The sequence below is a fragment of the Varroa jacobsoni genome, unplaced genomic scaffold (assembly GCF_002532875.2).
Source record: "Varroa jacobsoni isolate VJ856 unplaced genomic scaffold, vjacob_1.0 scaffold_364, whole genome shotgun sequence".
Taxonomy (NCBI): Eukaryota; Metazoa; Arthropoda; class Arachnida; order Mesostigmata; family Varroidae; genus Varroa; species Varroa jacobsoni.
This window is the reverse complement of record NW_019213266.1, coordinates 53224-63817: the sequence shown is the minus strand read 5'-3', so window position 1 is coordinate 63817 and position 10594 is coordinate 53224. Positions and strand designations below refer to the sequence as shown.

Sequence of the window (10594 nt, the reverse complement as noted above, 5' to 3'; positions counted from 1 at the left end):
TACCCTTCGGAGTATCTGTTTTTTTTTTTTTTTTTTTTTTTTTTTTTTTTTTTTTACTCCTTTGGTTTTTGTTTATCCACCAACTCGACCATGCGCGTTTTGAATGCGTTAAGAACGGCCTGTAGAAACTCAAATTACATGCATCGTTCTATGAGGGTTTGCGGAATTTTCTAGCTTTTTGTAGTAGTCATGCCTTTACATCTGGCTCACCCAGTAACAACGGTCTTGCTACTGCCACTTACCTCTAATGCTTATTATCTATTTATTTTTTTATCTATCTACCACTAAGACCTATTTGCACGATGATCGTATATGTTTCGTGTACTGGTCTGGTATATATGGTGAGTAAAGCATTTTTGAGCGTCTTACTCAATCGAGACGAAAGCTTTCTGTAACTACTGTGAGTGGCAGCTCTCTATAGCGGCTAATATACTAAACAATTTGCTAAAATCCGCGCTGTTATCTCCGCCTGTTAAAAATAGAAAACAGTCAGCTAGAAATAAATTTCTCTACATTGACTCTATGGCGAACCACTGCGCGAATTATGACTAGTCAACATTGCCGAAGAGCCGGGAGGTGGAAACATCAGCGAGCAAAAAGTACTCCAATCTAATGACAATGAAACAAAAAGCCGCTACGATTTTAGCTGTTAAAAAATTGGCCAGATCATACCAAATGCGTGTGATGAAGAAACTCATTCTATTATAGGCATTAGCGGTACAAAATATTTGGCGACAAGATACGTGGAACTCAGACAATGTACATATATGGAATCCTTACTCAGTTCAACGTTGGGGGCGTAGAAAAGACGCGTACACAGCAATCGATTTATGAAACTATGTTTAAATATTCATGGCTGCTTATATAGTCGCCACTATGCATTCCGCATCGTTATGCTTAAGGAGGGGTCACGGAAACTTGTTATCCTTGAGCTCTATATATATATATATTTGGAGTCTCGTTATTCGATTGTTTTTGACTTATAACTTAACGCTATTGTAAGTAAGTTTACCCTCTGCGGTGTCAACTGAAATCTGATCAGGGTTTTCTGTGGGATCTGAGCCCCACGGGGCTGCCGTTAATAACAGCAGGTTCAAGCCACCTCAAGAAAAATCGAGTTACTCAGAGCGAAAGACTGCCTGAGCGGAGCCAGTGCTGTCGTTCCGTTTACAAACAGTGTCAAGCTAAGATACCTAAGTAACCCGTTCCCTTCACAATATCTATAGCTAACTGAAGTACACATTAGCGTTTGGAGAAGTGGTTCTTATTATCTCGTGGTTTACTGAGTGTATTTTACCTAAAATTTCTGTGGTTTCATCATTTAAGTTTTCAATATGGTGTGCTAGGCATAGAGATTTTAGCCCATTATAGATAAAAGTAAAGATAAAGTCTAGCTCCAAAAGTTTTACCAGTAACTGACTCCAGGACGCTAATTTTTTCGATAACGGTACTAAAGTTCTTCGAGTATGATGTTGGCACAGGTCGGCTGGATTTTCAAATCTTCCTTAAAACCCCTCTAGATACGCACGTCAACGTTCAAATAGTGCATTGTTTTTTTTCGAGAGCAAAGACAGAACAACGCATTCATGACCGCCGTAGAAATACTGACCTGGCATTTATCCCTTTAAGGGCGTTGGAAATTTGCCCTCTATGCATATCGCGAACCCGTGTACTTGCTTTTTTTTTTATACAGATGCCGCCCGTACTTCCGGAAATGATGGCGAAATCGATCGATTTTTATCGCTTGGATGCGGACGACTATCTAAGTTTGCGAAGCAGAAGCAGAAGCTTGACTCAGCAATATACGCATAAGAAATAGTAAATAAGACATAAGGTAGTTCATCAAAATACAAAGTCCCTATATAACAAGAAAGAGCTAACTATTTAAACACGCATATACTTTTATAGGCCACTAAATAGCGTTCGCCCCTATACCGATTTCTATATAATCAGATTTTCCAATATAAACTACTGTCCTGCCAATTATATCTGTCTCGAGACGATTTTCCGACCTATTTACTTTCGCTTATCTACTAAAATTGATTCTCAAATAATTATTTAACTCGAAACGAAAACAACAATGCCAGGTCGACCGCAAAGCGATCGTTCCGTAAAATCATGGTGGTAAAAAAAAGAACTTACACGTTTTACTTCTGCCTACTATAATTACGCCTGGTGAAAGCTAGGAAGGGATAGGGAAAAGAGTGCGATCCGGACGTCCATTCAAAATAGGACTTATCAAACAAGGATGAGCCGAAATTCGTCGCAACTCTCTTATTGGTCACGTTTCAATTAATCATTGTTTCGTAACTCTGCAACATTGAGAAGCCGACAGTCAATTGCTTCCGTGTGTACTTTTGCTAAATTGTCGATAACACACAGATATTATATTGTTTCATTTTGAAATAGCACGAAAACAGTTTTAAACAGTAAAAAAAAAACCCCGGCCATCCGTTTGTAAACTATTCACACAGATGACGATGATATCGTTATTATTACTACCGACGGCGTGTATACCTTGTTCGATGAACGGTATAAAAGGCTGTATCGCAGCCTTCTCCTGAACAGCAAAGCCGATAGCTTTACCCATTTCACGTGCCAGCACAATAGTACGAGAAGTATTATTGTGATCAGATGTTTCTTCTATAACTGGCTTATTTTCCTCGAATCGCTCGCTTTAGATGGGTCACTGTCCAACCGTAACAACATACTTATTTACCGGTGCGTCTTGCTGGTCGTACGTAGGCGTTCTGTCTTTTGTTAGGCAGTTTAACTTGAATGTACGACGTCGTCTTCTACTACGGAACACAGCGCGAAGCGGCAGTGACGGGACGTCGTAAACGCGAGGTCAAAGTTTATAAAAGTATCCACCACCACAAACCCGGCCCAGTGGGCTGGCCACTTCCAGCCTTGGTGTCATTATCAAGGCCCAAATGACTAAGCCTGATCCAAAATACGAGAAAATTTGACACTATGTAGTGCGTAGTAAAGGCTAACGAGCATAGCCGTCCCTCACTTTATTCGGATCATCACTCATGCCATGTGCTTTGTTGGCTATTTATAACTGCGTGAAAAACATTTCAAGAAGTTACGCTGAATTAAAGCAACCAGGGCATTTACCTTGACGGAACTAGATTTTGGTAAAGGCAGATCTACGGACTATGAGATACGTTTGTTTATTCTATATGCAGAGTAGGCACGGCGGGTATGCACGTGTCAGATCCGAACAGCGTGTACCCGGAAGACATACGAGAAAGGTATTCGAATTAGAACAACAATAAAAAAAATTCTCATACCCTTCGTAAATAATGCGTAACTGAATCAGGATCAGTTAAAATAGCCGCTACGCCGAAACCCTTTCAATGTCAATATCAGTCTGGAGCAACAACTCGCCTTACGTTTTATTCTACTGAAAGAAATGTTGTCGTTGAATTACAAGTTAGGGGCAGCTTGGTGAGTCGATAAATTATTTATTAAGCGATTTCACGAAGCAACTGTCTACAGTCAGGCGCATTAACTTTTACGGACAACCTCATTTCGTACGCAACAGAGCCACCTTCATTAAATTAGGTATGTCAGGAAAAACCTTCAAGGATACATTTTTCGTTGCAGCAGTGCCATGTTTGGCCAATGAGTATATTCTGTTATGTTTTGTAACATACACCAATCATTATAATTTTTGTACAGGATGAAATAGAGGTCCTTTTCATATATAACATCTAACATCAGTGTACATATGTATGACGAAAGTTCTAAAATGTCAAACATACTTTGGCTTGAATTTGTATATAAATATATATTTTGCAAATATTACAGATGACATGCAAAATGCTACCATTAAAAAGTTCTAAGTTAATTTTTCCGATACATTTTTCTTGGCACCGCCAGCCATCTAATCTAGTAGAACGTCCTAAATATGTTTCCGTCCAAAAGGGCCTAATCTTTTTCATTACGTACTGCTGTATATACTATTATCACAAACGTATCTTACTTTTCCAAATATTTTTTCAAAGTCCTTGTCGCTCTGCAATGCAAAAAAAGTACATAAATAAAGCCGCATATGAAAATTGTTTTTACCCATCAAAATGTACTGGCGGTTAATTACAGTATAACAGTCATTAAATCAATATCACAGTGCTGAAGTACATTGATTCAGCCGCGTATTTCTAAGACTACGCAGTCCTAAGGCACGTTGATCAACTAGCAAAGTTCCTTAAGGATAAATATATCTTCAACCTTCGTCCTTTTTGCACATTCGTTCAATACATATGTACATAAAAATAGAAAAACAGTTAACTGCTTCTACAAGTAAAAACCTCTATCCTGTCTTCCATAGAATTACGTTTCATTTCTAAGCCCCTTTTTAACGCGTAAGAAATAATTGCACCTATATCAATTCAGCTAGCACAGGAGTTAATGTAACGGTTAAATATCGCACAAGACCTAGAACAGGATCACTAATCAAATTTAATGGACGACAAGGCGTTATTTAAATCTGAAAATTGAATTGAATTCAAGGATCGGGTACCGTTACAACATAAATATGAATAAATTAAACAGCTGCCACCATATTAAATGGAAGTCGTTCGCCTACAGTCGTACTGGGGAGTACAGCCCTTTTATAGTTTACCCCCATGAGGCCTATCAGGGGTTGCAACTAAACCAGCCTAATTGTTGTTTACTGGCGTAGCTTCTGAAAACAATAATCCAGTTTACTTTGTTTGTATTCGTATGACCACTAACAGTTGACTAGGGGAAGGGGGTTTGATGAGGGTGAGCTTTACGCTGCTCCGCCTGCAGGTCCATTACGGCCTCACAAACGTTGACCCAGTAGACACAGACCAATTCTCTCGTTCTTGTACCTCTACTTTCAGTTGTCACTATTCGTCTGTCAAGTAAGATATTTGATACAGGCAGAACAAAACCGAATGATCAACACCAACCAGGAGAACAGAGCGAGGTAAAGAACGTCTCTTTATTTTATCGACCAAATCAATATTGGGTTTTGGGTCGACAGGAGACAAAGCTTTCGTTCATTTCGAAACGTGAAGGGCCCCACCACTGCGAAGAAAGTGTTTACAGCAAGAACGCTCTTTACGGCCGTTTGTCATTTGTAGGTTTTTGTTTTTCTCGGCTAGTCATTTGCCCACATAGTATGAAATACACATAGGATGCGTGATGCTTGTGTGTCACCCGCCCATTGGCCTTTCCACTGCTCTCGTTTCATACGTATCTGACCTCGAAAAAGCATTGCCACAAGTAAACAAGTTGTTGATTGACAAGCAAACACTCTTGTTGATTGTGACGTCGACTGCCACCTGTAAAGTAAAGATTGAAGGGTATCGGCTTTTGGACAAGCACTCGAAACTCTGGTACTGGAAAAAGTTTGTTTTGGTTCGCGTGTACGAAGACTGGCAGCAAGATGAGCAAATGTAACAAAAGAGGGTGATTCAGCGTCGATTTATGTTTGCACATAACGATAGCAGGCGACGAAGGACAACATTAGACGTTTCTAAGACCACCTTCACCTAAGCAGCCAGTTGTGGGAACAGCCGCCCCCCACCCAAAAAGATGTTCCCCACCTTTGCATTTTTCAGCGTACCCATAATACACTTATGGCAAGTAAGTATCGTAGATCGCAGTTACCCATTACGTGCTAAGAACTCTAACGAGCTGCGGTCAAATTATGAATGCCGGATATGCGCAGAAGTAGCACCGAAAATGTTCAAGCGTACAAAGTGGTGGTGTTGTCTACTTTGCACGAGCTTATGGTTGAATAAAAAAAAAAACGCGCGAAGACGCATTAATTATCGCAACTTATTTAAAAACGAATGGACTATTGGCAGGTCATCGACAACTGCTATGTAGGCTTAAAATAAATGTATCAAGATAATGTAGAATCGTCACGTGAGAGGGGCCTCGAAATGTCAGGTAGACTTGAATATATGAGCGGTAAAGTCGAACCGTTATGGTTGGCCTTTTGCTAAGACCCACCGTACACTCATCTTGATGTATTTGTCATTGTACTCATCGGTAATGATATATTATGCTAGACCTAAGTTTATGCAGTCTATATTCCGGTGGCTACAAAGTTATGAATGCTTAGGGTAAGGTAAGTTGAACTGAATTCGTTACCGATCAATGAGGCTTTAGATTACCGTCGCTATAGTAGTAAACGAATTGTTTTCGTCTATTCCTTCGTTATCCGATAGCCAGATTGTTATATATATTTTATGCGGCATCTGCTTTCATGACGCTTAATAACATTCAAATTGGTCTAGGCTTGCCTGGCCTTTCTAGTTAGTCTTCGGGCCTTAATATATGGACACATAATAGCAGATTCTTCATACGATGCAGGGTGAAGATTTGAACAGGTCGAGTTATGCAAAGAGGCAAACTACTAATATCTGAGAAAATTTATTATTTGTGTCCATATGTTGCTATATGCACCATAGGGACGGTTTTCCCCCTATCCTCCTATATAGGCCTATATATCTGTGTAGCGTACCTTCTTGTTTAAATGAAATAAACAGATAAATAGGCATTTGAAAATATTAGCTCGGAACAGATTGCGAACGAGAGCGAAGCGTATGGTACAACCCATTGCCACTGCAAGTAACAGATACATAGAGAAGACCGTTATAACAATGACGCCTGTTTGAGTGGTAAGAGATGCCATAGGTTCGTAGAAAGCTTTTCATCTGGAAGGTCTATTAATTTAGGCTAAAAACCACATTTAGATAGAAAAAAAAAACGTAGATATTTTATTGCAAGTTTTTTTTTTGCAAGTAGAATTGTCTAAAAGACACAAGAAGACAAGAATTATGTGGGTAGATTACTGATAATAGTCAGTGGAGGCTAGTAGAGAATAATATTCAACAAATGTAAACAATGACAAGCCTTTTTTTCGGCGGTGCAATATTTCCATTATTCGACTAAAGACGTCAGCTTTAGTTAATCTTATCACTCATACCGCGTAAGCGGACTTAATTACTGTGTATACATTTGTCAATTTTGTTAAGTATTTGTTTTTTTGACATGGTGCAATCTATCACCATCACTTTAAATGGTTTATCATCTGATAATATCTATTATCCGAAAGACGTATTGCCTATAACGTTTGCTCACAACAAAGCTCGTTTGGCGTTAAAATATATCGAGTCATAGGGTAAATATGTTTTGCTTTAAGACGATAAATGTTTGTTGGTGTATTGTTATTAAAAAAAAATTATTGCTTGACTAATAGAAGTTATCGATTACCAATGAACAGCCGCCCGCGATTTTTACGATAGCTCTCTCAATGACGCTCACCAGGACAAAAACAATTTTAAATAGTTGTTCATAATTGAATTACGAAAATAGTTCAAAAACATATATCGTACGTGTGCTTCTGAGTGCAATTCTTATGTAATTGTCTAAAGCTCTACCTTGATCAGCAACCAGGAGGAAACACACTACCTTCAAAGCGAATAAAAACTAACTGATATCCTAAAGGAATCAATTTGTTCTGCTTCTTGGCTTTTAGATTTTTCCTGATTGACCCTTAATACAGGCCTCCAGTATCTAAAATGACTGACTTAAATATGGACATAAATTCCAACTTCATTTTAGCAGATGTTCGCTATTTTAGATGTAGTCACAGCTTGTTGTAAGCTTAGCGGACTCTTCTTTGTTGGCACCTATTCTGAAAATTAGTAGATTAGGTCCGACGGGAAGCGAAATATGCTCGCCTTTGTTTGCCGCAACCCATGAGGGGACAAGTACGGAGACAGGGGACATAAAGGCCGCAGGGTGAAACAAACGCGCCTACCTACGTTATTTCCTTTGGCTATGAATCAACCCAGAAAGGGAGAGCGCGTGTTAATGAGTGTGCCTTAGAGAGGGAGAGAGAGGCCTCTAATATCACAAGTGCTGCTCCTGAGTTCACACTCTCAAAGGTCGGTCATCAGAAAGCATCTACCATCATTCTACGATTGAAATCAGATCATTTCTAGGTTAACCAAGTTTGATAAGAACCATTAATTTCAACAATCTGACCACTGCCAGCAATACGAAAAAAATCGTCGATTTTCATTATTTACTATTTAATCAAGGAATAATACTCATAGTAGAACTGTAAACCAAACGTGAGCGTAACTCATTCAGTCTATAAGTAGCGGCTTTTCAATCGCAAAGTAGTAGCCGTGACGAGACATGCTCATTTTGAACTCTGCTGGAACTTCAATTCAATGTTTTTTTTTTATCGAAAGTACCTTTACCTATACATACGTAATAAATAAATTATATCGAGAACCGGACAACACAGCTGTTTTCAAAAACAGCAAAGGAATCCATAACAATTTTACGTTGAGACACGGACACAGCTAGATAATAAGGATCGTTTTATACAACTGTGTTATGCAGTTCCGATATTGCAGTTTTGACTCGTTTTAATTATGCCTGCCACCTTTTCGTTACTAGTGATTTTGTACATAGGCACGGAATATATAGGTGCATTTCGCACTTTCTCTAGGTGGGAAATTTCGCGCCAGGTCTTGTCAGGCTCATGCGCGGCCTTTTTTTTTGCAACTCGCAGAAAGCTCCGCCGTAGTGAAAGGCAGCTTAAGCGAGGTGCTTTAGAGAAGAGGATTCGAATGGGTCATACCTCTGTAGGCTCTCAATATCAGGTTATGCATGATCTGTTTTTAGAGTACAGATAAATTTTAAACCACATGGTCTCACGCCGTATTTAGTAAAAGTGTTCCCACACACGTTCTTTAGTTCGTCTTTGGAAAATTCCAGATGATCCACCTTATCTACCCGTAGTGTTTTTATTTTATGGTAATTTCTTAAAAGCGGCTGAAAAACTTTATGTGCTGCTGTAATTCAATAGGCCTTAAACAACCTGAATTTTTTTTTTTACTTAGCATTTACGGAAGTCTCTGTTACCTTAAACATCTGTGTTCTTACCCTTGTAGAATTTCGAATTTAGCTAGTTAAAATTTCCATATGGCCGGTTAGTGTTGCTTCTGTCGGACACAAGAAGAGACAATTCAAGAACAGGTGAAGTCGATTTGGGCCTGAAAAAGAAGTATCAGTGAGCAAAGACGTACAATTTTCTAAGAATGTTCTATTTTAAAAGCCTGATAAGATTGCCCTTGGCCGCACAACTTATACAAGCTCATTTTAGACAAATAATGGACTACTACGAACAAATAAGAAGCTTCTGCCTGAAAAACTGCGCCGAATAGATGATCTTCTCCACTATGAGCCCGTTACAAACTATGAGCAAAAAAAAAAAAAAAAAAAAAGATTTCTAGGATTTTGAACAGCTGCATTTCGTACAATGCCTAAGCACAAGTTGGTAACCGGATATAGAGAAATTTCTTGCAATCGTTTCACCAATGGCTTTTTTCTTCGCAAAAAATACTTGAAGCTTACAAAAACAATTACTTTTGACTTTGTATAGCCGTCAGTACTCATACTGAAAGCTTAGATTAAAAAAAAAAAAATGCTTATATATACATGTATATTTTTTTGTCACAAACAAACGATATCATAATTGCTATATGGTGTGCTGTGGAATCCGCATATACGTGCACATGTATACCTTAGAGAAAAAGACGCCTGATTACCTTATTGAGCAATTTCAGATTACACTGAGATTGGTTACTGGAGGCGAGAGGGTACAAAAACTTGTGGAACCGGCCTTCAGATAAGTCATTCTTTCACCCTCCTTCATGCCTTTCTTATTTTTAATGTCTGCGCCGTTCACAAGCGTCTTCACCCGCTCCTATTCGAATGGTCCTTTCATATGAAACATTATGGCGTTTTTGGCACGCTTCCATCTGGCCTGTGGTCTCGTACGCTGAATGACGTCACGCAAGCCTTGCTTATTTTCTCGATTGGAGTTGTGATCATGTGAGTTGTCCGTGGCGGGTCAACTTACCACGCGAATTGGCACTCACACAGAAACCTAGGTCTTGACAATGCTTTTGTGCCTATATAAAGGGATATATTTGGCCCGTAACGTTCGCGCTACCTATTAGTTATAATATTCTTGCAACGAATGTAAGTATAAAACATTTACGCGAGCTTGCGATAAATCTGCTCGTTGTGAAGAAAACACCTAGAAAATAGCTGAAAAATTTGCAAGCGCTTATATGAAACAAACATTGCGGTGGGCCAAGGTATTCGAAGTAAAGCATCGTTAGCTGTTGACAGCTCAGTCGCTTTGCTTACAAAGAAAGGCCAAAGCTACTTTTGTCCAAATCCCTATTGGAAAGTAATATACTAATAAGGAACATTACATCTATAAAATCGTATGCACTTCGATATTAATAACGTTACTTTTGATTTAGCCAGCTGCAGTATTTTTCGTCGGACTTCCCTCAAGTCTGTAGCGGTATGAGGCTACAGCGCTTGCACAGTATCCCGCTAACAGGACATCTTAGAGTAGTGCTTCACTAAACATATTATATCCAACGGTTTATCGAGGTCCTGGAACGTTTGGTCGTAAACGAGTCCAGCGTTGCATTACGATAAGTTCGGCCATAGTACAGTTTACATTCCAGTTAGCAGGCGTATTAGTTCTTGGGCTGCTGCGGTCCTACCT

The 10594-nt window shown here is 39.2% G+C and overlaps 1 protein-coding gene across 1 annotated transcript in view; it reads left to right on the top strand.

The window, feature by feature from the left end:
- Nucleotides 1-10594, top strand: part of LOC111259753 (uncharacterized) — a 49335-nt gene that overhangs the window by 16965 nt on the left and 21776 nt on the right. The gene's annotated exons all lie outside the window — the stretch shown is intronic.